Source organism: Gobio gobio, assembly GCF_949357685.1.
Source record: "Gobio gobio genome assembly, chromosome: 11".
NCBI classification, from domain to species: domain Eukaryota; kingdom Metazoa; phylum Chordata; class Actinopteri; order Cypriniformes; family Gobionidae; genus Gobio; species Gobio gobio.
Window position 1 is genome coordinate 2,502,231 of NC_137104.1, and position 25,878 is coordinate 2,528,108.

A 25,878-nucleotide genomic window follows, 5' to 3' on the forward strand; every position below is an offset into this window, starting at 1 on the left:
CCGTGAGACGAGGTAAACACCGCCCGCCCCCAGAAGGGATCACCCTCACAGCCCTGAGCCCACAGGCGTCAGGGCTTCTTCGACGTAGCCTTCCGGGAGACAATGACTGTCCTCAGATCAGTCTTGCGCTTGGAAGGCTACGCCTGAGAGCACCGCCCACCGCCCCACCCTTTCTGAGGGGGTGCGCGGGTGGCGACGCTCTGTTTTTGCTGTGCTCGATGGGAGGAGCTTGCACTCTGCGCCTGCTGCTCTCTCACAGCAACAGACGGTTTGCGAGGGAGAAACTGCTTGAGCGCCACAGATTGAGCGCCGCTAACCGTAGCAACTGAGTCAACGAACAGGCCCTCAGGAGACACTGGCGCATCAAGCAGAAAGCTCTTATCTTTCTCCTTAATCTCGGTCAGATTTAGCCAAAGATGTCTCTCCGTGACCACCAGGGCTGACATAGAACGGCCAATACATCTGGCCGTCTCCTTGGTGGCACGGAGGGCTAAATCTGCCGAGGATCAGAGCTCACTGACTACATCAGCCCCGATCTCAGCGCTTTCCCCCAGGTCCCTCAGCAGGTCAGCCTGGTATGCCTGCACTATAGCCATAGTATGCAGACATGCGGCGGCCTGACCTGCTGCCGAGTATGATTTACCCACTACTGCAGCACCGAGGCCGCCCCTTGGGCGGGAGAAACCGCAGCGCGGGCTCCCGAACCCAGAGAAGCAGCCGCGGATCTGACGGGAGAAGGCTGAGATAGGGCGGGGCCCGTCTCAAACCCACCCAACAGATCCATTTGCGAACCCCACGTCGTAAGCAGCCGCTGTGCCTCAGCAACAGCGGGGCCCGGGCCGCGGGGAGCGCGAACTGGGATGCCCTCCTCAAAGAGCGCCCGGCAGAATCGCAGCACACGCAAAGGCAAAGCCTCACAATGCTCGCAGCCGGCACCCTCGAGTGCCGACTGCGCGTGCTGCTCACCCAAGCAAACAACACACATTAGATGTGTATCCCCGCTCGTGATGTAACGTGAGCAGGGAGGAACACATCTAATGAACTGCTGTTCACTCGCCATTTCTCTCTACAAAGTCAGTGTGTGTGTACTTTGAAAAAACAAGAAAGTCTGAACTCAGACACAAACACAGAGCTGACAATTGGACAAAAGACACAGAGCGCTTGCTGAAGACAACAGAAGCTGTGGGCGTGTGTTTCCAGGGATGCTTTATACTTTCCGGTCGATGACGTCACCCGTCTATGACGTTCCGTCTCTCTATTGGACTGATGACATACGTGCTTCACGACGCAATCACGCAGAGGCGTTCCCAAAGCGGTGACGCAGCTCGAGTTCCCATGAAGGGAAAGTGTGATTAGTTTAATTAGTCTAATTAGTTGTGTGCCAAGTTTTTATCACTAATGAAAGTGATACCAAATTAATTTAAAAACTGTATTCAATAAATTACATTTAATTCCAAACATAATTCTACCCCGGTGTTGAAAGTGGATAAACATTCATCACTCAACTGGAATTCAATGCATCAACCTCACAGAAGACCTTCACAATTCAGCCTTTATCTGCTTTTAAACTAAATTTAAACTATGTTTTCATATACTGAATATTATATGTATTTATTATATATCTCTGACCGACAGCGAGTTGACACCTCTCATTCAGTCCAGTGAACCCTCTGAACATGGAGAATGCGCGTTCTGCTGGATTTTTCCTCATGATAGTGTTGGTGTGACCAGTCTGAATTTTGCGCAGGATTAGACACATACGTTAATTCTACTAATTCCTGCAGATTACGCGCTCGCATCTGAAGGGCACACACACATACCGTAATAAAGCTGACTCTGACATACAAGTGCAAAAATGAGCTCCTATTTCCAGCTTATTAATGGTCAAATACACTCAAAAAATGTCTCAATGTCCATCTTGGTGAGTATTAACGTAAACACAGTCATAACCAGTTCAGGAAGAATGTGTAACAGGAACAGTGTTTGGGATCCATGCGTGCGTCAGGTCTTAAAGGGACAGCAGTTATTTGTTATTCAAACTACAAAAAGACAAACGATCACTTACTGCTCTTGACTGATTTACTTGTGTAACTCTAATGGATTCATCTGTATTTAATTTTTTACAATGAAGATTATCCAATGTTATTTTAAATTTGATTTGTTTTTATTATTCTGTTTCTTACCTGAATACTTTTAGACTGCTTTATTTTTTTCAGGTAGATCTATTTCATTTGTATCTTTATTCTATTGTATTTATTTGTGCTATTGTTTGTAATTTGTTTATCTGTTCTTATTGTATTACTGTTTACTGTTAAATTCAATTTGAAATCAAGCTTCCTTGTGCTGTATGTAAGCTATTGCAACACAATTAGTTAGCAAATATTTGTGAGATAATTGTAATGGTTATTGATCAACGTGAGAAAAAGCTTAATCATATAAAGTGATCTGATCAGAAGAAATTTTTAGACTTTAAATAGACAAAAAAAGAAATTTTATTAAAAATATCTATTTGACAGTATATGCAGTGTTTTTTCCCCGTGATATTGAATAGTTAGAAATTCCAGTATCGTGACAACACTAGTCTGCAGTAACATGAGGGTAAGTAATTAATGACAGAATTTTATTTTTTTTGTGTGTGAACTATCCCTTTTATGACCTATCAGCCTGTGCCAAAAGTTGAATAACAGAACTTTGTTGTTGGAAAGCAGGGCAGGGCTGAGAGTCATGGGAACGGAGTGAGACCAGTGGCGTGATTGCTAACGGGCGTCACCTGCGTGCCACATCGATTTCATCTTGCACAGTGGTCACTCCTCCTTGTATCCTTCTATGATACTCGATGCCAGTGTTGCCACATTTGTCTTTGTCTCTAATCAGAATAAAGGCTTATAAAATTACTCTTTTCTAATGCATCCTTTTATTCTGATATCAGATAAGACTTATTTGCTTGGGAGGGCCATGATTCAGCAATAAATAGAGCATCATTTCTGAGCACAATATTATTCAACTAGACCCTCTTCACAGACTTCTGGTGTGTATTAATATTCATAACTATGTTTAATAGCTAATTTTTGGTTTGTAATGCTTTGACAAGGTATACTATTCTCCATGAATAATATATTGGATAAATAATAAATATAGCAATTGTTTATAAATGAATATTAATAATGTAATTTGTTTATTATATAAAAACATTTTATTTACTATTTATTAATTACAGATGTAAATTTCCATCCATTAGCCCAAAAACCGGATACTAATAAATTGGTCAAAAGGAATTCTGCGTGTAAGCCTTTTCAGCCTTTCGGTGAAGTTCTCTTAATTTATTGATATCTCATTTTAAATCTGACTCCATTAATAATTTTATCTGACTCCAATTCTAAGTGACTCCATAAAGTGTGCTACATTTAGAGTTTATCAGCTGATTTTACGATTAGTTGCAATTTAATTTAGATCGTTGATTTTCTTTGTATCTTCCTAGTTTTCATATTCGTTCATCGAGAGACCCTAAATCGCAGAGAGACAGACGCGTCCGGACCGCGCACTCACGGACACAAAACGGTTACTTCTGTAATTAGTCAGAGGGTGTAGAGTGAATATTTTACCTTTAAGTGGTTGCACATGCTCACTCAACAAAAAGTGTAATTTTAGTAATATTCACGGACTACAACTTGCTAACCCAGCGATAGTCAGGAATCGGAATATCGTGCACGCTGCGCTCCATGCTTCAGTCGTGGCGTCATCGGTGTGATCTATCATAACCCTAGATTTTGCGGTAATAAAGGAGTATACATCGATCCATACTAGAATAATGATTTCGGAACCATACAAGAGAAATCAAGATTAACATTTATTTTGGCCAGACAGGAAAAGTAAATACGTAAACAAGAATCCATGGTACACAACTGATCAGCGTAAAAACATAAAACACAATTGCAAAGCAATATGAAAATAATTTAAAAGAGTCATCATGTCTGGCACATCTACATGCAGTTTGCACGGGGGGTTCTGGCAACAGAATATTCCCCCAGAGCAGGGGCGCAGCTAAGGGGGGGAAAGTTAGGACGATTCTAAGGGCCCACACACTTTTGGGGCCCCCTGAGATGATCTTGGATAGCTAGATTGGTGTGGTAGAGGGCCCAACATCAAATTTTTTCATAGGGCCCAAAATTGCTAGCGGCGCCCCTGCCCCAGAGAGTTAGAACATCCAGCCTTAAATACTCCAAATAGAACAAAAGGGTTAGTTTTGGGGGAGTGGATCAGATATCTTTGAAGAGACTACTCAAAGGAGAACTGAATTCTCATTAGTTTTCCAATCTTTCTAATACTACCAGTGACTGCAGTGAAACTGAGACCATTTTACCATTCGCACTGAGACCTTTAAAAAGACATCAAACATGAAAGGGATAAAACAATAGATTTACAAAATACATCATCACTGGTATATCTGCATTTGGTGACTTGAAACCAGGACAAGGAGAGGGCAAAATGGGGAGGGGGGAGAAATGTTTGTCAGGGTGTTGTCACAGTTTCTGTGAGATCTTTTCCTCAAGATTAGTGACTTTTATTGTTCAATTGCTGAGGTGTGTATCTCAGCTTTTGTCTTAGCACCAAAACCGGCTCTTACAAGGGTAAAGTTAGGGACAGGTGTGGTGGTGTGGGTAAGTTTAAGGGTAAAGTTAGGGACAGGTGTGGTGGTGTGGGTAAGTTTAATGGTAAAGTTAGGCACAGGTATGGTGGTGTGGGTAAGTTTAAGGGTAGGGTTAGGCACAGGTGTGGTGGTATGGGTCAGTTTAACGGTAAAGTTAAGGAGAGGTGTGGTGGTGTCGGTAAGTTTAAGGGTAAAGTTAAGCACAGGTGTGGGTAAGTTTAAGGGTAAAGTGGGTCCAGTTTTTGTAAATAAAATAAATATTATTGAAAACACTATTTCCGTCCCTCTACTTAAAAAAAAAAAAAACTTTAGACATTCTACTGACTATGAGTAACTTTGCAACTACAGGTCAACTTATTCTACTAACCCTAACCTGAACCTAAGAGTCCAACATATGCACTTCAGAAAGTAGTAGGTCACCTCACCTCTGGTCTCCCAGTCTCAGCCAATCATGAAGCTCCTTCAGTTTGTGTTTGTTCACATCAATAATCAAAACATTTGTATTAATGTATATAATAAATAAACATTTGTGTTCAATATTACACACTTTCATGTGACTCAATGCCCATTAGCCTAAAATTAGTTCATTTAGAGAATTATTTATGTATTTTCATATGTAAGCCTTCTTCACTCTAAAAAAGGCTGGATTGTTTCAACCCAGATTTGGATAACATGGACACCCATCCGTTGGGTTAAAAAAATTATTAAATCAATTTGGGTTTGTTCATATTCCCACATTTGGGTTGAAAAAAACATAGCTTTTTTATTAATAATGTAATTTCGTTAGTAAAAACACATTTAGAAAGACAATTCGGCTGTGTGTTATAGTTTTTCTGACAGCTAATGGAGCCACATTTATTTCGCTTTATTTAAACTTGGTTTTCATTTTACTTAATTGTTCTTACTGCCAAATTTATGTGTTTTAAGAGGTTTCCTACATATACGTTTTTCATAACTTGCAGTTTATTTCCTTGATATTTTAATTCCATTAGCCTATTGAAAACTGGCAGTGCACCTTGCATACTGAAAACCATTGTAATTATTACTTAGGTTTATGGAAATTTGGGTGTTTTTAAGAATGCATCCCCATCACAGGTTTTACTTAGGGCCCCCAGAAGTGTAGGATCGGCACTGCATGCAAGATGCTAATCATTTTAACAGGGATCTCAAAAATTGCATGCTATTTTGTATCTAGTGCTGTCCTGAATATTACTGAATTTACTAGCCTCAATTCTAGTCAGAATATGAGTCTGTGTTACGTCCCCTTCTTGTCTAGGGGCGGTGGGGAGAGTAAGATAAAATTGTTAGAAAGGTAAGAGAATGTATACCAAAAGAATAAAGCAAAGGGAGAGAGAGTTGGGTCTGTCTGCAGTGCCAGCACTCATCACACTTACACAGAGTAACTCTTCAAAATGTTTATAAAAAAGTAAAGTCTCTTTAACAGCAATTATGAATTGGTTGGATAACGGTAAAAATTAACTCAAAGAAAACAAGAAAAGACACATCAGGAGGAGGGATTAAAGCCAAAATAACAAACAAAAGGGTAAACTACCTGGGAGTAAGGAATCTAACTAACCTATCAAACAAAATAATCAAAATAAACAACAAATATCTTCCCTGACTACCTTACTATCCCAAAAACAGGAGAAAAACTGAGGTTAGTAAAAACAAAAGTGGCACCCACCTCCCTACTGTGTCATCAAACACACCAAGTTTTATCACTTCAGTAGATGCAACACAGGCTTTCTTAAAGCAGCATTAACTCTCAACACATAGGCTTCAATATTCAACAAAGTCTAGAACAGCAGACAGGCCTTCTCAGTACTTGATGCAAATCAAGGCTTCTGGCAAATCAAGCTGGAATAAGAGATTTCAAAATGATGCACGATGAACACACCCATTGGACAATATCGCTTTCTTTGCTTACTCTTCGGGATCTCTTCAGCATCAGAGGTCTTTCGAAGGTCCATAGCCCAAATGATAGAAGGCATGGAAGGTGTTGTGAACATCATTGATGACCTATTGGTGTGGGGAGAGTTGAAGAGCTGATCAAAGACTGATACAGTTACTGAGAAGAGCAAAAGAAAATGATCTGAAATTGAACAGAAACAAATGCAAAATCAGAATGAAGGAAATCAAATACATTGGGCACATCCTCAGTGCTCAGGTACTAAAGCCAGATAAAGAAAAGATTAAAGCAGTCACTCAGCTACCAACACCAGATGGGAACCTGAAAGAGGCTGATAAGCCCGTATTTGATAAGAGCATCTTCATGGGTCAAGTGGTCAGCAGGAGGTAGAACAGTTGCAAAACAATGTTTCTGATACTCATGACAAGGAAGTACCTGAGTCTCACATTGCTGATAACTCTCATAATGACCAAGAGCCATCATACGTTTCCAGATGTGGAAGATTAGTGGGAATACCTGCGAGATACAGAGTTTCAACACACATGGTGTTGAGTCTTTGGAATTTTGGCATGTAATATAGTTTGTAGTTATAGTAAAATGTTTGTGTAACAAACTATATGTCTATGACTTTTGTCATATGCAAATATAAAAAAAATATATTGTTGGGCATCCGTAGTTGCCACATGAGTAATAAATAAGACTGGCTTCTGAGCAACAGTTCAGAATTCTCTCGTCAATATAAAACTTTAAAAAAAGCACAATGTGCTCTGATTGGTCGGCTGGAGCAGTTGTGTTGTGATTGGTGTTTGGGAAATGTCCCACCCCTTACCAAAACCACCAGTTTCAACACACGACTAACTAACTCAACCAGGCTCCGCCCCTTTATTCTGCATATTAATTATTAGAATGAGGATTATTGTGAGGTGTTTGTTCCCGGAAGAAAACTCAAGACTACCATGGACGGTAACACTTTATTTTAAGGGTCCAGAATAATGCATTAGTTAAGCATTAATTAAGGGTTAACTTGTTCACAACTAAGCATTAGTTAAGCACGAACACACTACTAATTAATGATTAACTTTACATTTTAAGCATTAGTTAAACTAGTAATTAATGATTTGCTTGTTCACAATTATGCATTAGTTAAGCAGTGACACAATAGTTATTAATGATTAACTTAACATTACAGTAAGGGCATATTAGACATTATTTACAACGTAATAAGCCGTATATTATTTTTCTGTAGCTGTGTAATTATATGTCTGTATTTTCTGTTAAGTTAACTGAACAATAAGCCAGTAATTATGTTTAATTACTGCTGATTTTGCCGTTATAAATTGCTAAAATAGTGTAATAAAGACAATTTGACCCCTATTCTGAAGTGAAAGTTTTATTCTCATTAATTATGGCACTTATTGAATGATATTTAAGTTTATTAACCAGAATAAGCCAATAATAAAGCCTAACTACCATTAATACAGTACTAATTAAGGCAATTTGACCCCCTATTCTAAAGTGAAAGTTTAATCCTCATTAATTATGGCACTTATTCAGTGATATTTAAGTTTATTAACCAGAATTAGCCAATAATTAAGCCTAACTACCATTAATACAGTACTAATAAAGGCAATTTGACCCCCTATTCTAAAGTGAAAGTTGTATCCTCATTAATTATGGCACTTATTGAGTTATCACTAAACATTTCGCTGTTTGTGACTTCTGCTGCAAACTCGGTTCAAAGGATTACGTTAAACAAAACTTCACTTTAAAACTCTGAAATTAATAACATTTCTGTAAGCATTTAACCATTATTTATCATGTAATAATTATTTTGTTTGCCGTGGACACAATGACTAGAAAGTACACCAAAACGCAACATAAATTCACAAAATACACCAATTTAATTTGTTCGCTGTAATCCACATCTTTAGAATCCATACGAGGAACTTCTTTATCCAGCGATCTTCATATTCATCTTCATGTTCAACAGCGACCGTAAACAAATCCCGCGCACGTTATGATTTCAAAAAACTCGCTTTACGGCAGTGATATCAAACGCTGATTGGCTCTCGCCTGCTTCGTCACAGATTGCGACAGCCTGGTCTCATTGCGAAAATGTACCTCTGGCAACGTTTTTGCAAACCCCAAAATACGTACCAATATGTACATATCACTGCAGTTTCAAAGTGATATGTCCACTGGGTGCCGCCAAAAGCTTCGTTTTTTTCCCGGAACAGATGAGCGTCAATCTGACGTTTTGTGACATTGTTTTTTTAACGTACACCTACACTAAACCCTAAACCTAACCGATAGTGTTAACAAAAGCAAATGTGACAAAAATACAATAGTAACCATGTCTTGTTAGCTTGTGTGAACTCATCTTTGAGCTCTTTTATCATGACTTGTCTTTCACGGGATTCGTACCTGAGCTTTCATTATTACAAGTACAAATCTGTACCAGCTGAGCTACTGAGCAAACTTATTATATAAAAAAAGCCGAGCATATGGAGCAGATTAAGTGACGCAAACTCCAAAATTTATTCATTTACATGGAAAAAAAAACAATAAAAAGTGCTTGCTGTTTTACTGCCTCTAGTGTTCATTTCACTTTGAAAATGCAGAGATATGTACTTATTGGTACGTATTTTGGCGGTTTGCAAAAACGTTGCCAGAGGTACATTTTCACAATGAGACCAGGTTGGATTGCGACATGCCGTGATTTAGTGTTTGAATGAGAAACGCGCGCGCCTTCAAATAGTTGAGTGAAGCTTAAATTAAATAACTTAAATTCTCTATATCGCCAGAGAGGACTCTGACTGCAACACATTGTCATTTGGACTACTACTGGTACCGCTTTTGACATTTTCACAATAAAGAAATTATTGTGATTACACTTTTGTTATGTTTTTTCTTCATAAGTTCACCCTAACGTTTTAAGAAATGTTTATATGTAGGTTTAGAGGTTTGAGTGAAATTAGTGGCTCAACATATAATTGTAATGCTATATTGTTACTAAAATTTTAATTTTCCAAAACATTTCTGCTCATTAAGTTGTATTGTCATTTTTTATTCTCTGTTTGTTATGTTTGGGTTTAGGGATATAACATGTATCTATAAAATGGTAAAAGGGGAATTGTACATCTTTTTTCATGATATAAAATATATTTTTCGTTTTTTTTTTCTGTAATACATAATACTTTTGTTTCAATGTTAACCTTACCTTAAACCATTTATCCAAATATACAACAAAATTATGTTTTGTGTCATTAAAAGCTGCTTATTCTGGTCAATAAACTTAAATATCACTGAATAAGTGCCATAATTAATGAGGATTAAACTTTCACTTTAGAATAGGGGGTCAAATTGCCTTTATTAGTACTGTATTAATGGTAGTTAGGCTTAATTATTGGCTTATTCTGGTTAATAAACTTAAATATCATTCAATAAGTGCAATAATTAATGAGAATAAAACTTTCACTTCAGAATAGGGGCTCAAATTATCTTTAATACACTATTTTAGCAATTTATAACGGCAAATTCAGCAGTAATTAAACATAATTACTGGCTTATTGTTCAGTTAACTTAACAGAAAATACAGACATATAATTACATAGCTACAGAAAAATAATATATGGCTTATTAAGTTGTAAATAATGTCTAATATGCCCTTACTGTAATGTTAAGTTAATCATTAATAACTATTGTGTCCATGCTTAACTAATGCATAATTGTGAACAAGCAAATCATTAATTACTAGTTTAACTAATGCATAATTACAGACCCTTTAAATGTAAAGTTAATCATTAATTACTAGTGTGTTCGTGCTTAACTAATGCTTAGTTGTGAACAAGTTAACCCTTAATTAATGCTTAACTAATGCATTATTCTGGACCCTTAAAATAAAGTGTTACCAAGTTAACTTTACCCTTTTACTTCCCCATACCATCACACCTGTTCCTAACTTCACCCTTAAACTTACCCACCCCACCACACCTGTCCCTAACTTCAACCTTAAACTTACCCATACCACCACACCTGTCCCTGACTTTACCCTTAAACTTACCCACACCACCACACCTGTCCCTGACTTTACCCTTAAACTTACCCACTCCACCACACCTGTCCCTAACTTCACCCTTAAACTTACCCACACCACCACACCTGTCCCTAACTTTACCCTTAAACTTACCCACACCACCACACCTGTCCTTAACTTCACCCTTAAACTTACCCACACCACCACACCTGTCCCTAACTTCAACCTTAAACTTACCCATACCACCACACCTGTCCCTGACTTTACCCTTAAACTTACCCACACCACCACACCTGTCCCTGACTTTACCCTTAAACTTACCCACTCCACCACACCTGTCCCTAACTTCACCCTTAAACTTACCCACACCACCACACCTGTCCCTAACTTTACCCTTAAACTTACCCATACCACCACACCTGTCCCTAACCACACTTTTCAGAATATGTACTTCCACCTGTTGGCCGAAGTTAAGCCATACTTTTGTGCAACATTGAAATTTCATTTGCCAGTTAACCTAAGGGCAGGAGACTCAGGCTGCGTTCGAAACTGCATACTTCCCTACTATATAGTATCTAAAAAGCAGTAGGTGAGCGAATAGTATGCTCAAATCCTTTGTATTCATAAAAGAGTAGGCGAGAACTACCCGGGTTTTGGAATGTTTCTCGCGAGATTTGGACGTGCATATACTAATGTTGTGTTCAAATATGCCTACTTACCTACTATATAGTAGGCGAAAACGTCTCGGTTACGTATGTAACCCTCGTTCCCTGAAGGAGGGAACGGAGACGTACGTCGGAACTGACCGACGAATTGGGATCTGATCTCAGAGACCAATCTACTTCGAGTGTATTAAAAACGAGCCAATGGAGATTGGCATGCGATCCACGCATTCCACGCACCGCCCCGCAGCGCGGGTATAAATAAGGAAGTGGAATGCTTGATCATTGCTTTTTTCTGCTGAGGAGCCGAACTAGTGACTCGGCCCCCTAGCGGAAGCACAGCACCTGGCGACGGGACGTACGTCTCCGTTCCCTCCTTCAGGGAACGAGGGTTACATACGTAACCGAGACGTTCCCTTTCAGTCGGTCACGTTCGACGTACGTCGGAACTGACCGACGAATTGGGATCCCTACCAAAACGCCAGGGCTGGCCCTTCCAGCGTCCTGCTTGAGCGCACTGGACCGTCTTAGATGGTACGGAAGTCAGGGCTCCAAGCAGGGAGGTCAGTCACTGCTGTTTCTGCAAGACCCACTCAGTGTGACTATTGGATAACGCTGGGAAGCGTGCCCGTCTCGGGAGATGGTACACTGCGGAGCCACGTCCTTCAGTAGAAGGCTAGGTGGCGGAATACACATAAGGACTAACCTGGCAGGGTAGTGCAACATATGGCAGTCTCTGGGGTGGTTCCAGCCTGATCCCAGGGGGGAAAGAACACGCCCAGAGACGACAGAGCGGGCTCTGTCAAGGGAAAGACACGGGGCTAGCCGAGTAGGGTAGCTGGTACTGTGGAAGAATACACATATGGGGTAGCCGTGAGGGGACCGCTACATATGGAACCCAGCCTACACACACGTTTCACAAGCATACGGGTGCAGGCCTGGCGTCAGACGGCCGCAACGTCTGGCACCGCAGGGGTGACGGAGGAGCTCGACAGGGTTAGCCGTTTCCGGGGAACACAACTGGAGAAAAATAGACGCACGTATCCGGCCCAGAGGGCGGGAGTGGCGTTGCAAGCCGACACTTAGAACGGGCACTTAGCGCTACTGGCCCCTGGGGGCGAGGATGCGGGAAGATACCGGCTCTACACGGAGGCTATAGAATCTAGCGAACGTGTTAGGTGTCGCCCAGCCCGCAGCTCTACAAATATCTGTCAGCGAGGCGCCTTGAGCCAGCGCCCAGGAAGAAGCAACACTCCTTGTTGAGTGTGCTCGCAACCCGAACGGGCAAGGCACGTCTTGGGACTGGTAAGCCAAGACGATAGCATCCACTATCCAGTGGGCTAACCTCTGCTTGGAGACAGCCTTTCCCTTCTGCTGGCCTCCGTAACAGACGAAGAGTTGCTCTGAGGTCCGAAAGCTTTGAGTCCGGTCGACGTAAGCGCGGAGAGCGCGGACGGGACATAACAAAGCCTGGGCTGGGTCTGCCTCCTCCGAAGGCAGCGCTTGCAGGTTCACTACCTGGTCCCGGAAGGGAGTAGTAGGAACCTTGGGCACGTATCCAGGCCGGGGTCTCAGGACAACGTGAGAGTTGGCCGGCCCGAATTCTAGGCACGATTCGTTGACCGAAAGTGCATGCAGGTCCCCTACCCTCTTGATGGAGGCCAATGCCGTCAGAAGCACTGTCTTCATTGACAGGATTTTAAGCTCCACAGACTGCAAAGGCTCAAAGGGAGGGCTCTGAAGTGCTCTGAGCACTAGAGCTAAGTCCCAAGAGGGTAACGAGTTTGGACGAGGAGGATTTAGCCTCCTCGCACCTCTGAGGAACCTGACGATTAGGTCGTGCTTTCCTAAAGACTTACCTTCGACTGCGTAGTGATACGCCGCTATTGCTGCGACGTACACTTTGAGGGTGGAGGGAGACAGCCTTCGCTCCAGCCCATCTTGCAGGAAAGAAAGCACGACACTAACCGAACACCTTCGGGGGTCTTCCCGGTGGGAAGAGCACCATTCAACGAACAGGTTCCACTTCAAGCGTAGAGGCGCCTCGTAGAGGGGGCTCTAGCAGAAGAGATGGTGTCCACCACTGCCTGTGGTAGACCACCTAGAACCTCCGCGTCCCGTCCAGGGACCAGACATGGAGTTTCCAGAGGTCTGGACGCGGGTGCCATAGAGTGCCCCGTCCCTGAGAAAGAAGGTCCCTCCTCAGGGGGATCGGCCAAGGAGGGGCTGTCGCGAGGAGAGTTAGTTCTGGGAACCAGGTCCGGTTGGGCCAGTAGGGTGCAACTAACAAGACCTGCTCCTCGTCCTCCCTGACCTTGCACAGGGTCTGTGCAGGAAGGCTCACTGGGGGAAACGCATATTTGCGCAGATCCCGGGGCCAGCTGTGCGCCAGTGCATCCGTGCCGAGGGTGCCCCCGGTCAGGGAATAGTACCACTGGCAATGGGTCGAGTCCGGAGAGGCAAACAGGTCTACCTGTGCGGCTCCGAAGAGGTCCCATATCAGCTGGACCGCCTGGGGATGGAGTCGCCGCTCCCCCGGAGGTGTCGACTGGCGAGAGAGCTCGTCGGCTGTCTGGTTCAGCGCACCTGGGATGTGAATGGCACGAAGCGACCTCAGATGCTTCTGACTCCAAAGGAGGAGGTGGCGGGCGAGTTGGAACATGCAACGGGAGCGTAGACCACCCTGACGGTTGATGTACGCAACGGCCGCAGTGCTGTCCATACGGACCAGTACATGCTTGCCACGTAGCGGCCCCTTGAGGCGGCGCAGTGCCAAGTGTACCGCTAACAACTCGAGGCAATTGATATGCCAATGCAATTGAGGTCCCGTCCACAGACCTGAAACTGCATGCCCGTTGTACGTGGCCCCCCAGCCCGTGGAGGAGGCATCCGTGAAGAGCACAGCATGCCTGGACACTTGTTCTAAGGGCACCCCGGCCCGGAGAAACGAAGCGTCGGACCATGGGCTGAAGTTTGGCGGCAGTAAAGAGTCACTGGGACCCGGTACTGGCCGCTCTGCCACGCCCACCTCGGGACTCGGCCATGGAGCCAGTGTTGAAGCGGTCTCATATGAAGCAATCCGAGCGGCGTTACCGCGGCTGCAGATGCCATATGCCCCAGGAGCCTCTGAAAAAATTTCAGTGGGACCGCTGTCCTGCTCTTGAACGAATTCAAGCAGTTCAACACCGACCGGACCCGCTCTTCCGTGAGGCGCGCAGTCTGGCTGACCGAATCCAGCTCCATACCGAGATAAGAGATCCTCTGTGTGGGACAGAGTTTGCTCTTCTCTCGGTTGACCCGAAGGCCCAACAGGCTGAGGTGACTGAGCACCATGTCCCTGTGTTCGCACAACTGCTCCCGAGACTGGGCGAGTATAAGCCAGTCGTCAAGATAGTTGAGGATGCGAACGCCGCGTTCTCTGAGCGGAACAATGGCTGCCTCTGCGACTTTCGTGAAGACGCGAGGCGACAGGGACAGCCCGAAGGGCAAGACTTTGTACTGATATGCCTTCCCCTCGAACGCAAAACGTAGGAACGGTCTGTGTCGAGGAAGGATAGAGACATGAAAGTACGCGTCCTTCAGGTCGATCGCTGCGAACCAATCTTGGGGACGGATGCATTCGAAAATGCGTTTCTGCGTTAGCATCCGGAACGGGAGCTTGTGCAGGGCCCGATTCAGGATACGCAGGTCCAAGATTGGCCGTAACCCACCCCCTTTCTTGGGTACAATGAAGTATATCGGCTGGAGGAACCGGCTCGACCGCGTCCTTCGCCAGTAGGACATCGATCTCTGACCGCAAGACCTGGGCATCGCTGCTCCGCACGGAGGTGAAGAGGATGCCCCTGTACTTGGGAGGCCGGCGAGCGAACTGAATCGCGTAGCCGAGTCTGATGGTACGGATGAGCCAGCGAGACGGCCTGAGGGCCGAAGCCTAGAGACCGCACAAGCGGGACCAACGACACTACAGACGTACCCGGGGTGGGGCAGCGAGGTGGAATAGACAGACCCGACTCGGGAGGCCCGGAGGCGGCCCGGAGTGTTGTCTGAGTATTCCAGGGTGGGGCAGAGTGTGGGTGAGAAGGCCCGGGGGCGTTCTCGGTGCCCACACTGCTGCCCCCTGGCGAAGGGAGGGGAGGAAAGAAGTGACAAGGCCCGGGGGCGTCGCACACTGCCAACCTGGCCCTCTTGGGGCCCAGAGAGAGAGGAAACTGCTCTGAAAATGTGGGTACCGCTGGACTCCGGAGAGCCAGCGGCAGAGTATTGACACCAGTCAGGGCCCCCGGTCCTCCTCCGGGGGGGTGAGGGAGGGGTGCGGACACCAACTCCCTCAGAGCAGCTCCTGTTCTCCCTGGGCTGCCCATCTCAGGGCCGCTTGCCCTTACGCTTGCTTGTAGACTAGCAAGCCCTGAGTGGGTTGGGCGCCTCCCTTACGTCCGGCACCCTGGGTTTCGCAGGGGCGGACGCAGGGGGGGCGCCCTTGGCGACAAGCAGGCCGAGGCGCTGCGAATTAGAATTTTTTTTTTTTTTTTTTAAACCACCTCTGTCTGCTTCTAGGCCATCGAGAACTGCTGGGCAAAGTACTCAACGGCGTCGCCGAAGAGGCCAGCCTGACAGACAGGGGCGTTAAGGAACCGAACTTAGTCGGACTCACGCATATCTGCCAGGTTTAGCCCCAGGTTCCTGGACCACTAGTGTGGACATCGCCTGACCCAGGGAGCGTGCAGTGACTTCCGTCGCCCAGAGAGCGAGGTCCACCGCCGCACGCAGTTCCTGCATAACCCCTGGGTCGGGACTACCCTCGTACATGCAGGACAGAGGGTAGTGAGAGAGGGAAAAATTTATACAGATTTCGGCCCTTTTGGTGTTCCATATTTTGACACCAAATAGTTCCATACTGCTAATTTTTCCAATGCCCATCCGGGAAAAAAGGCACGGGGGTAGGCAAGGCGATTTAAGCGTTGCACTACGCCTCAGCCACCCGGGAAAGCATGGCTGTCAACTCTGAATCTGATTCAGCAAGAGCACACACCATTATAGTGGGAAACTCAGCATCATCTATCCAGTGCATGACAGCCCTCTCTCCGATGCAGCAATTGACATCTGTCCTCTGCCAGAGCCACAAATGAAACATTAGGTCTCCTTGTTTTAAAAGGACCAGCAATCCCATCTGTAAGCTACCAGCAGGCATGTGAAACAGTGAACGTGGCCGTCAAACTCGACGGCACACGGTGCGCTGAACGCTCAAGCCCTATGAAAAGGCAAGACGAACACGGCACAGACGTGGTCAGGTTCTCATGAGAGAACATGAACCACCCACGAACAAAGTCTCGGCATGCTCATGATGCGATAGAGGAGTGGGGGCCCGAAGAGATGTACCCGGCGGGGATGCCCCACTGTAATCCTCAGGTCCACCAAAGCTTATTAGCTAAAGTAGTCCTTTTCTGATGCACCAGAAAAGAAACTAGATCAGGGAATAAGGAAAAGGACTCAACCCCATTTGAGGTTTCATAGTCTGGACCGCGCATCTAGAGAGTGCCGAGTGACGCGCTTGGTTGCCGTGGCAACCCCCGCTGTCAGCCGGCGCTCGACGGCACACGTTGCGCTGAACACTCGAGCCCTTCGAGAAAGGTGAGACGAACAACGCGCCGACATGACCATGCTCTCCTGAGAGAGCATGGATCACCCACGAACGCAATCACACATGTTTATATGTGAGAGAGATCGTGGCCGTCAAATGAGGACAGGAAACAACCGCATCCAGAAACACACGGTTTGAATGTCATCTTGAAAAAGACGCAGGGTCAAACCGTGTTGCTCTTTTAGAAAAGGAAAACCGCTCTTTCAGTGCTGAAGCACTCAGGGAGATGACCGCGGCTCACGCAGTTCAAATAGTGCAAGCCTGCATGAGCACTCAGAATGGAAACGCCCAGCCAACCAACAAAACCAGCTCTTTATCTCCTCTGAAGCGGCCACCCGCTGAAAAGCGCCGTCACACCCGCACTGGAACAGCAATCCTTCTCACGAGACTCGAATAACACTCTTCGTAGACACAGCAATGACGCTGTTCGGCTCCGAAAAAAAAGGCAATGATCAAGCATTCCACTTCCTTATTTATACCCGCGCTGCGGGGCGGTGCGTGGAATGCGTGGATCGCATGCCAATCTCCATTGGCTCGTTTTTAATACACTCGAAGTAGATTGGTCTCTGAGATCAGATCCCAATTCGTCGGTCAGTTCCGACGTACGTCGAACGTGACCGACTGAAAGGGAACAGTACGTGAAAGGAGTAGTATGTTCAAAACCTCAGTAATCATAAAAGAGTAGACGAGAAGTTCCCAGATGGCCTACTGATTCCGCCCAGATTGTGAAGCCTTCATCGTTGGATACTTTTCTTTCCCTGCCTTCCTATGATGCCACAGGAAAGGATACGTCATTAGCGAATACGGTGGAGAAAAGCAGCGCGGGTGTTTTCTAATGTGAGTATTACAAACCCAGATCACTGTTCCCTTGTGTTAAAATCACATTTGTTGAGCTACTGTAGAGTTAACGGTTGAATTGTTGAAGGTGTAAAGACGTCAGACAGTAGAGTACACTGCATGAAAAGTGGGATTTTCGACCCCGTAAATGCCTGTAGACTCCCGGAAATCTCCCTAATTTTCGGCAGTTGTTGAAGGCAAGATGCAAGATGCAAGATGGCGCCGCCGTGCTCGGTCGCCGTGCAGGTCGCTCCGCTAAGACTTTGCTTTTATTTATTATTCTACTCTCTTTTACTCTCTATTTTTTCCAACGGATCATCTGCTTTGATCTGTTACGACAGCAAAACACTTCTGGAAATTGGTTACCGCTACACTGACCTGTTTCAGGACACTTTCTCCAATCTTCCATCTGAGATTCGCCGGGACGCCGAGTTGAACAATGGCCACTCGAGTCGACGGCGAAGATTCAAAAAACACCGCGGGAAACGCGCTGGGATCCGCAACAGACTGAGAAAAAGAGCATTCAGTCCTCCTCTCCCGAGCATTTTGCTCGCAAATGTCCAATCCTTGGAGAATAAGATGGACGATCTTAGAGCCAGGATAAGTTTTCAACGGGACATGAGAGACTGCAACATCTATTGTCTGTCCGAAACATGGCTCACGCCAGCGGTCCCGGATACAGCCGTGACGCCGTCCGAGAACTTCTCTGTTTTTCGGATGGACAGAACAGCCGAGGCCGGGAAATCTAAAGGCGGTGGAGTGTGTTTCATGATAAACAAGAAATGTTGCGATCCTAGGAACATCTCCATTCTTTCGCGATCCTGCTCGCCTCACTTGGAACATTTAACTATCATTTGCCGGCCTTTCTACCTACCGAGGGAGTTTTCCTCGGTCATCACCACTGCCGTTTATATTCCACCACAAGCAGACACGGGGCTGGCTTTATCTGCCCTCCATGATGTGACCAGCGGCTTCATAAACAAACACCCCGACGCTGCTTTCATCGTCGCGGGTGATTTTAACAAAGCAAACCTAAAGAAAGTATTGCCAAACTTTCACCAGCATGTCTCCTGTCCCACACGAGGAGCAAACACACTGGATCATTGCTACTCTCCGTTTAAGAACGCCTACAAAGCTCGTTCACAGCCAGCTTTTGGCAAATCGGACCATGCCGCCATTTTCCTCACACCGGAATATAAACAAAGGCTCGTTCAAGAGCCCCCGGTGAGGAGGGAAGTCAAACGCTGGTCATCCCATTCAGAGATCACGCTACAGGCAGCTCTTGATGACGTCGACTGGGACATGTTCCGCGCGAGTTCTGAAGACGTCAGCGAGTTCACAGAAGTGGCGCTCTGCTTTATTAACACACTGACAGAGCAAGCCACACAAACATTAACTATAACGTCCTTCCCTAATCAGAAACCGTGGGTGGACAGTTCAATTCGCACTGCAGTAAACTCGCGCACCACCGCTTACAATGCCGGTCTCCTAACGGGGGATATGAGGGAGTACAAAGCTTCATGTTACGCCCTCCGGCGCGCCGTTAAAGCCGCAAAACTCCGCTATAAAGACAGAGTGGAATCTCATTTCCAACTCAACGACTCCCGGCGGATGTGGCAGGGACTGAGGACCATCTGTGCTTTTGGAACTAAATCCTCTGCAGAGGTGAGAGCTGATCCGTTGCTGGTGAACGAGCTAAACTCTTTCTACGCTCGCTTTGATGGTAATCGCGGCAGCGCGACTCCGGCGAGTGACGCGTCAGAGAGAGTCCCTCAGAGCAGCAACGGTCACGTGATCTCTGTCTCGGAGGACGAGGTTCGGAGGGCACTCAAACGTGTGGATGTCAGGAAAGCTGCTGGGCCGGATGGTATTTCAGGTCGTGTTCTGCGGTCCTGTGCTGATCAGCTCGCAGGGCTCTTTACATCCATATTCAACGAGTCCCTTGCTACATCTGTTGTCCCCACCTCCTTCAAACGATCCTCCATCATCCCTGTACCTAAGATCAGTAAACCCTCTTGCTTAAATGACTATCGTCCAGTGGCTCTCACATCTTTAGTCATGAAGGTCTTTGAGAGACTCATTAAAAACAACATTTGTTCCTCCATTCCTGACACTTTGGACCCTCTTCAGTTTGCCTATCGTCCCAATAGATCGACTGAAGATGCCATTTCTCACGTCCTTCACTCCTGCCTCACTCACATCGACAGCAAAAGTGGGAACTATGTCAGGTTGCTATTTATTGACTATAGCTCAGCCTTTAACACCATAGTTCCCATTAAGCTAACACACAAACTCCTGGATCTAGGCCTGAATTCTTCTCTCTGCCTCTGGATTGAAGATTTCCTCACTGGCAGACCCCAGGCGGTGAGAGTAGGCCAGTTCACCTCCACCTCCATCACCCTGAGTGTTGGAGCTCCACAGGGCTGTGTGCTGAGTCCCCTGCTCTACTCTCTCTACACCCATGACTGTTTGTCCACACACAGCTCCACCTCGATCATCAAGTTTGCTGATGATACTGTTGTCCTGGGTCTCATCTCCAACAACAATGAGACGGCATACTTGGACGAAGTGGAGCAACTGACATCATGGTGCCAGGACAACTGTCTCTCTCTGAATGTTAACAAGACCAAAGAACTGATTGTGGACTTCAGGAAGAGACAGCATCGGTCATACTCCCCTCTCATGATCAGCGGGACACCGGTAGAGAGAGTGAGCAGCTTCAAATACCTGGGTGTGAACATCTCCGAGGATCTGACCTGGACTACACACATCCAGACACAGGTGAAAAAAGCCAGGCAAAGACTGTACCACCTGCGCCAGCTGAGGAAATTCAGGGTTTCACCAGCCATCCTGAAAACTTTCTATCGAGGGGCGATAGAAAGTGTCCTGACTCAGTGCATCACAGCATGGTACGGGAACAGCACCAGTCATGATGGCAAAGCCCTGCAAAGAGTGGTGCGCTTATCCGAGCGCATCTCAGGCTCAGCTCTCCCGTCTCTGCAGGACATCTACACCAAACGCTGCAGAGGTAGAGCTACTAAAATCATCAGAGACATTAATCACCCTGCAAACTCTCACTTCACCCTGCTGCCATCTGGTAAGCGCTTCCGTAGCCTGATGGCAAAGACTGAAAGACTCAGGAGGAGTTTCTTCCCCCAGGCCATCAGACTCCTGAACTCAGTCACGTGACTTCACTTCACCCCGCACACGCATAAACATACGGTTTTTTAACATTAACATCCACATACTGCAATTGCACTGCACTTTACTTTCCTATTGTTACTGCGTAACAACCTGTAATAAACCTAGCACATTATACTTCTTTATATATACATATATATATATTTTATGTTAACCACTTATTTTTAAGTCTACAGTTTATCTCACTTATCATATCCACATATTTTTTATATTTTTATTTATCTTATTTCCTATTTTTATCTTTTACTTGATTTATTTATAATTCTACTTATGTTAATACTTTTTATTCTAATTTTATTCTATTTCTATTTTAATTTCTTGTAACTGTTATTTGCACTGTCCATGGAGCGGACCTGTTTACATTTCACTGCCAGTTGTATATTGTGTATATAACTGTGTATGTGACAAATAAAACTCTTGAATCTTGAATCTTGAATCAGTTTTCGACAATTTAGAGGCAGCGAACGTCGCGTTCGTCTGTGCCACAAATTGCCGTAAACGAACCATGACGTAGGTGGAGAGCCCCCCCGCTGAGAGACCGTGCGGAGGTGCGACGCCTCTAATTAGCATATGAATTGCAGCGAAACCAGAGAGTCAACGGCCTGACTTGAATTTACTCACTCAGTATTGGCTGAGGCCACTACTTTTAAACAAGAAAAATCCCTTGTGATTGGTTGGCAGATCACTGCAAACCAATCATTATTGGTCCCCCTGGCTCATTATAAATGTAAACCCCAATGATAATAATAATAATAATAATAATAATAAATATATAATTTATGTTGTAATAATTTGTTTTATATTAATGTTATTGTGCTATGAAGTATTCATACCATCAAGGAATATATGTGAAAATTATACGGACCGTGCCGTTTATTCAAAGAAAGAGCTTCATTTATAAACACACAGCTGTTCATTCAAAGAAAGGGCTTCATTTATAAAACACAGCTGTTTATTCAAGGAAAGAGCTTTATTGTTAAACACACAACTATGTACAGTGCAGCAGTAATGTCTCGTAATGTAATGTAAAGTTCGGCGAGCTCCAGGCTGCGAGAGGGCGGTGGCCGCACAATCCATCGAGACAACCCCGTCAACAAAGCCGTCTTCCTCGTCAAACATGAGTTCAATGGTCGCGGACTTCCAAATGTCCACCTCATCCTCAGCACACTCTCGCTTCCAGCAACTGTAATACAATCCATAAAGACAATAAGCAACCTGAAAAATACTCACATTGACAAAAAACGGATCTAATATAATAAATCTTACCCTTTTTCTTCTTGATCGACTCCGAGCTAAACTTCGCAGTTTCCGCCTGCGATGTAAGTTCAGGTTGTTTGTATCTGAAGTTCCGGCGTGTCGATTCATAATACGTCTTACAGGCAGCTGGAAAACAATTACATGAGACTGGTATTAATAAAAACAGTCACGGTAAAATTAAACAAGGAATGAGAAAAACATTAGAAGTTATACTTACACACAATGTCGTCATGATCAGCGGTTAAATCTGGACTCGCGGAAATCGCTCCAAGCAGATAAGAGCTCACGGCTTCGTTATGAGGCGAGGATAGTCTGTGAAATCAAAATGTGCAGTTTTAAGCTCGGATCTATTAACGCATCCATTTCCTTATACAGCTGAATAAAAGCATATTCTTTCAATCGTAACGTTACATTACCCATGCCCTGGTTCATAGCGCCTGCAGTTTGCCTCAGAGTTGTGAAGACGCCGGAGAGCTGAAAAATAGTCGAAAAAGTTGGCCGCATCCATGCAGAGGAGTTGAAAGGGAGCTGAAGGCGAGACGGCGTCACTCCAGTCATTGTTGATCACGAAAAAGCAAAGCAGTAGTGATGTTACGTTCGTGAACGAATCGTTCTTTTTGAACGAATCTTTTAGGTGAACGAATCGTTCTCGTTCAAGTGGTCCACTGACTCATATTTCTCCTTCACTGAAATTCCTCCCTCCACAGCAGCGTGGCACTGTTAGCAGCGAGGAGCGAGCGCATGCGCAGCTCTGTGGACTGTTTCATACTGTCAATGACAAAACTTCGAGCCAATAGCGTTCGAGTATAAGATGTGACGGAGCAAGTGATTTGTTGAAATCAGTGAACGAATATACCTTTTACTGACCAAGATGCTTTTGAGTCCGACTCTGACTCTGAACCAAAGACTGATCTCCTCCTCGACTTGTTCGTGAACGAAATGAACCAGCTATTGAACGATACTGATAGCAAACATGTAGAGCTCGGCTTGTGTAGTTAGGCATATACGGTATGCAGCAAAGAAAGACATGTACACTTTACCATTTTAATGAAAACAGTGTAATAATGCAGGCTGATGGTTAAATGATTACTTAAGGACTGATGTATTGTGTTTGTATTATTTATTTTCATTGTTGTTGTTTTATAAAATGAATACAAATTACTTCATTACGTTCGAGTCATGTCATGCATTTCTCCAAAAACTGTAAAACAAATAAAAAATGCGATATTATTGGAGGTAACGAACACGTCCATCACTGACCGAGTTGCTTTTATTGAGTCTGAACGAGAGATCTCGTCAGTTTATGACAGTTTACAAAGAAGGGAGTCCAACAACAAACTGATTTTAAGAAATGTATTAAATTAACAAGAAAATGAAACAAAAGAATGTTAAGAGGTGAATAAAATAAAAAAAAATTTATGTATTTTGGCTGTGTGCGTGTGTGTGTGTGTGTGTGTGTGTCTGCCTGCACAGATGTGTGTGTGTGTGTGTGTGTGTGTGTGTGTGTGTGTGTGTGTGTGTGTGTGTGTGTGTGTGTGTGTGTGTGTGTGTGTGTGTGTGTGTGTGTGTGTGTGTGTGTGTGTGTGTGTGTGTGAGTGAGAGAGAGAGATAGAGAATCACAAGAGTCCGGAAATCAGTCCACAGAGGGGCTTAATTTATCCTTATATTCTTCAACCTCATTGAGGTTTCAGACCACCAAGGAGCTCCAGAAAAACCTATTATATTTATTTTCACTTTATTTAAGTTAATGGGTGTGGCAAATGTGTTTCAATTACATATAGGCATAACACCGTAACTTTTTATTTTGTGTGTATTTTTTTTTACATAACATTGGTTATTGCTAATGACATACAGAGTAATTAATCTACTCTGTTAGCCCGGACAAGTTGAATCTACTTAAAAAATTGGATCAAACTGGTTGCCCTAAAAATGTAGTAATGTGAACTGGGGGGACAACTGCCAAGCAAGGCCCACCTCAATTTCCGTCAATTTATGGCAGTTTTCAGTGTTGCCTGCAAATTGCCGTGCACAGTCGTAAACCTGAAGTTTCACGGCAATCTACAGTGCCACATACTGACGAAAATCCCACTTTTCATGCAGTGGTAGTTGTGATTGTGCTGTAAAACATGCTTTATTATGTATAGCTAATAGGGGATCTCCAGTAACACACGCACGAGTCTCCAAAGTGGATTTACACACATTCTAAAAACATATGCATCGTATAGACTCTTTGTACTGTCCTCAACATAGTTTCTGTTTTAACAGTCAGGTAAACTCCCTTCCCTCACACGACTCTGAAGACAACAAGTTTGATTGCCCACCGGTTTAATGGTCTTGGGTATGGAGTAAAAAAGTGATGCTGTTGCAAAGTTTAAGATTACAGTGATATTTGGAGATTTAAGAGAGCCATCTTTACCACTGCCTGCATGGAGCACTCACTAGTTCCTGATTCATGTAAATACAGGAAATCGCAGAATTCAAACTGATAGGTCCTTAAGGGGGCTTTGACACTCGGCACGTTTGCGGCGGTCCGAGTCTGAGCGCGATTGTTCCTGGTACCTCCTGGTGTGCTGCCAGTGTGTTGTATCAGCGGCCAATGAGCTTGTTGCTCAACATTCAAAGGCATAAATCCTTTTTAAACACATAAAGACTTTGAAGCATATGTAGAAGTGCATGCACTGATTTGTGGCTGAGTAAAATGTATTCACTGGCAGTGGTCTAGTCTTCTCCTATCAAAATCAGAATCAGTAAACAATATTTTAGTTACATGTGCAAATTTCCCAGATGCTTTTATCCAAAGTAGGTTCAAGTTAGAAATTTCATCAGTACATGTCTATCCCTTGTTCATTTTGAACAGAACCATTGACCCTTGATTTCTAGTGCCATGGTTTGCTGTTTGAAATTCTCATGGTATAATCAATCACTTTATGTGTAATCATCTTGTGATCAATTTGTAAGTAATGAAGTTCGTTCATAAGGGAAGGAGGAGGCGGGAACCGGCAAACATTCAACATAATACTTATATTTATAAAATGCCAAATAGTATTCACTGAAACACTGTTTTTACTCTGTTTGAAATACTCAGGGTGTAATCAAACACTTTATCTTGTGATCAATGTGTTCTCATGGTGTACTGTTATCTTCTGAGTGCTGGTATGAGCCAAGCAAGATCACAACACAACTTGTGTAGGTGTTACATATCACTTTGTGTGTGTTTATAGTTAAATAAAGACCAAATACAATTATCCAATTCATTGGAATACATTATTCAATAAGGAACAACACATACTGGTTACATGTTTATTGTTATATTAAACGATCACTGCTCAGTTTTCATATGGTCCCAATCTAAAGATTAAAGTAACAATGAAGCGGTGTAGCAGTTAGTGAAATAAAATATATTCACTCAAGTGATGATTGACCAATTATGATGCCACCTGCGCTGCAGTTAACCAACAGAATCAAACAAGCATACAAGCTCTTCTGTACAAATACTTTGAGACAGGATAAAAATCCTTTGACCCTTTGAATGTTTCACCAGTTTAAAATTATACTTTGTTATTCAAAACTTCAGATGACATTTATTCATTTAACTAAAACAATTAAATGTTTTTAGTTCCACTTTTAAAAGAGGGACCAAAAGAAATTACAAATTATATATTACAACAATGTAAGTTCTAATTGTATATT

At 44.2% G+C, this 25,878-nt stretch overlaps 1 long non-coding RNA gene across 1 annotated transcript; it reads right to left on the reverse strand.

Annotated features, from left to right (window-relative positions):
* Positions 1–21,779: 21,779 nt before the first annotated feature.
* LOC307134407 lies at positions 21,780–23,855 on the reverse strand. The gene is made up of 3 exons (XR_013817557.1): positions 22,406–23,855; positions 22,198–22,314; positions 21,780–22,114 (listed from the first exon to the last, which is right to left on the reverse strand). It is a non-coding gene; the product is annotated as an uncharacterized lncRNA (long non-coding RNA).
* Between the last annotated feature and the right edge of the window lie 2,023 nt (positions 23,856–25,878).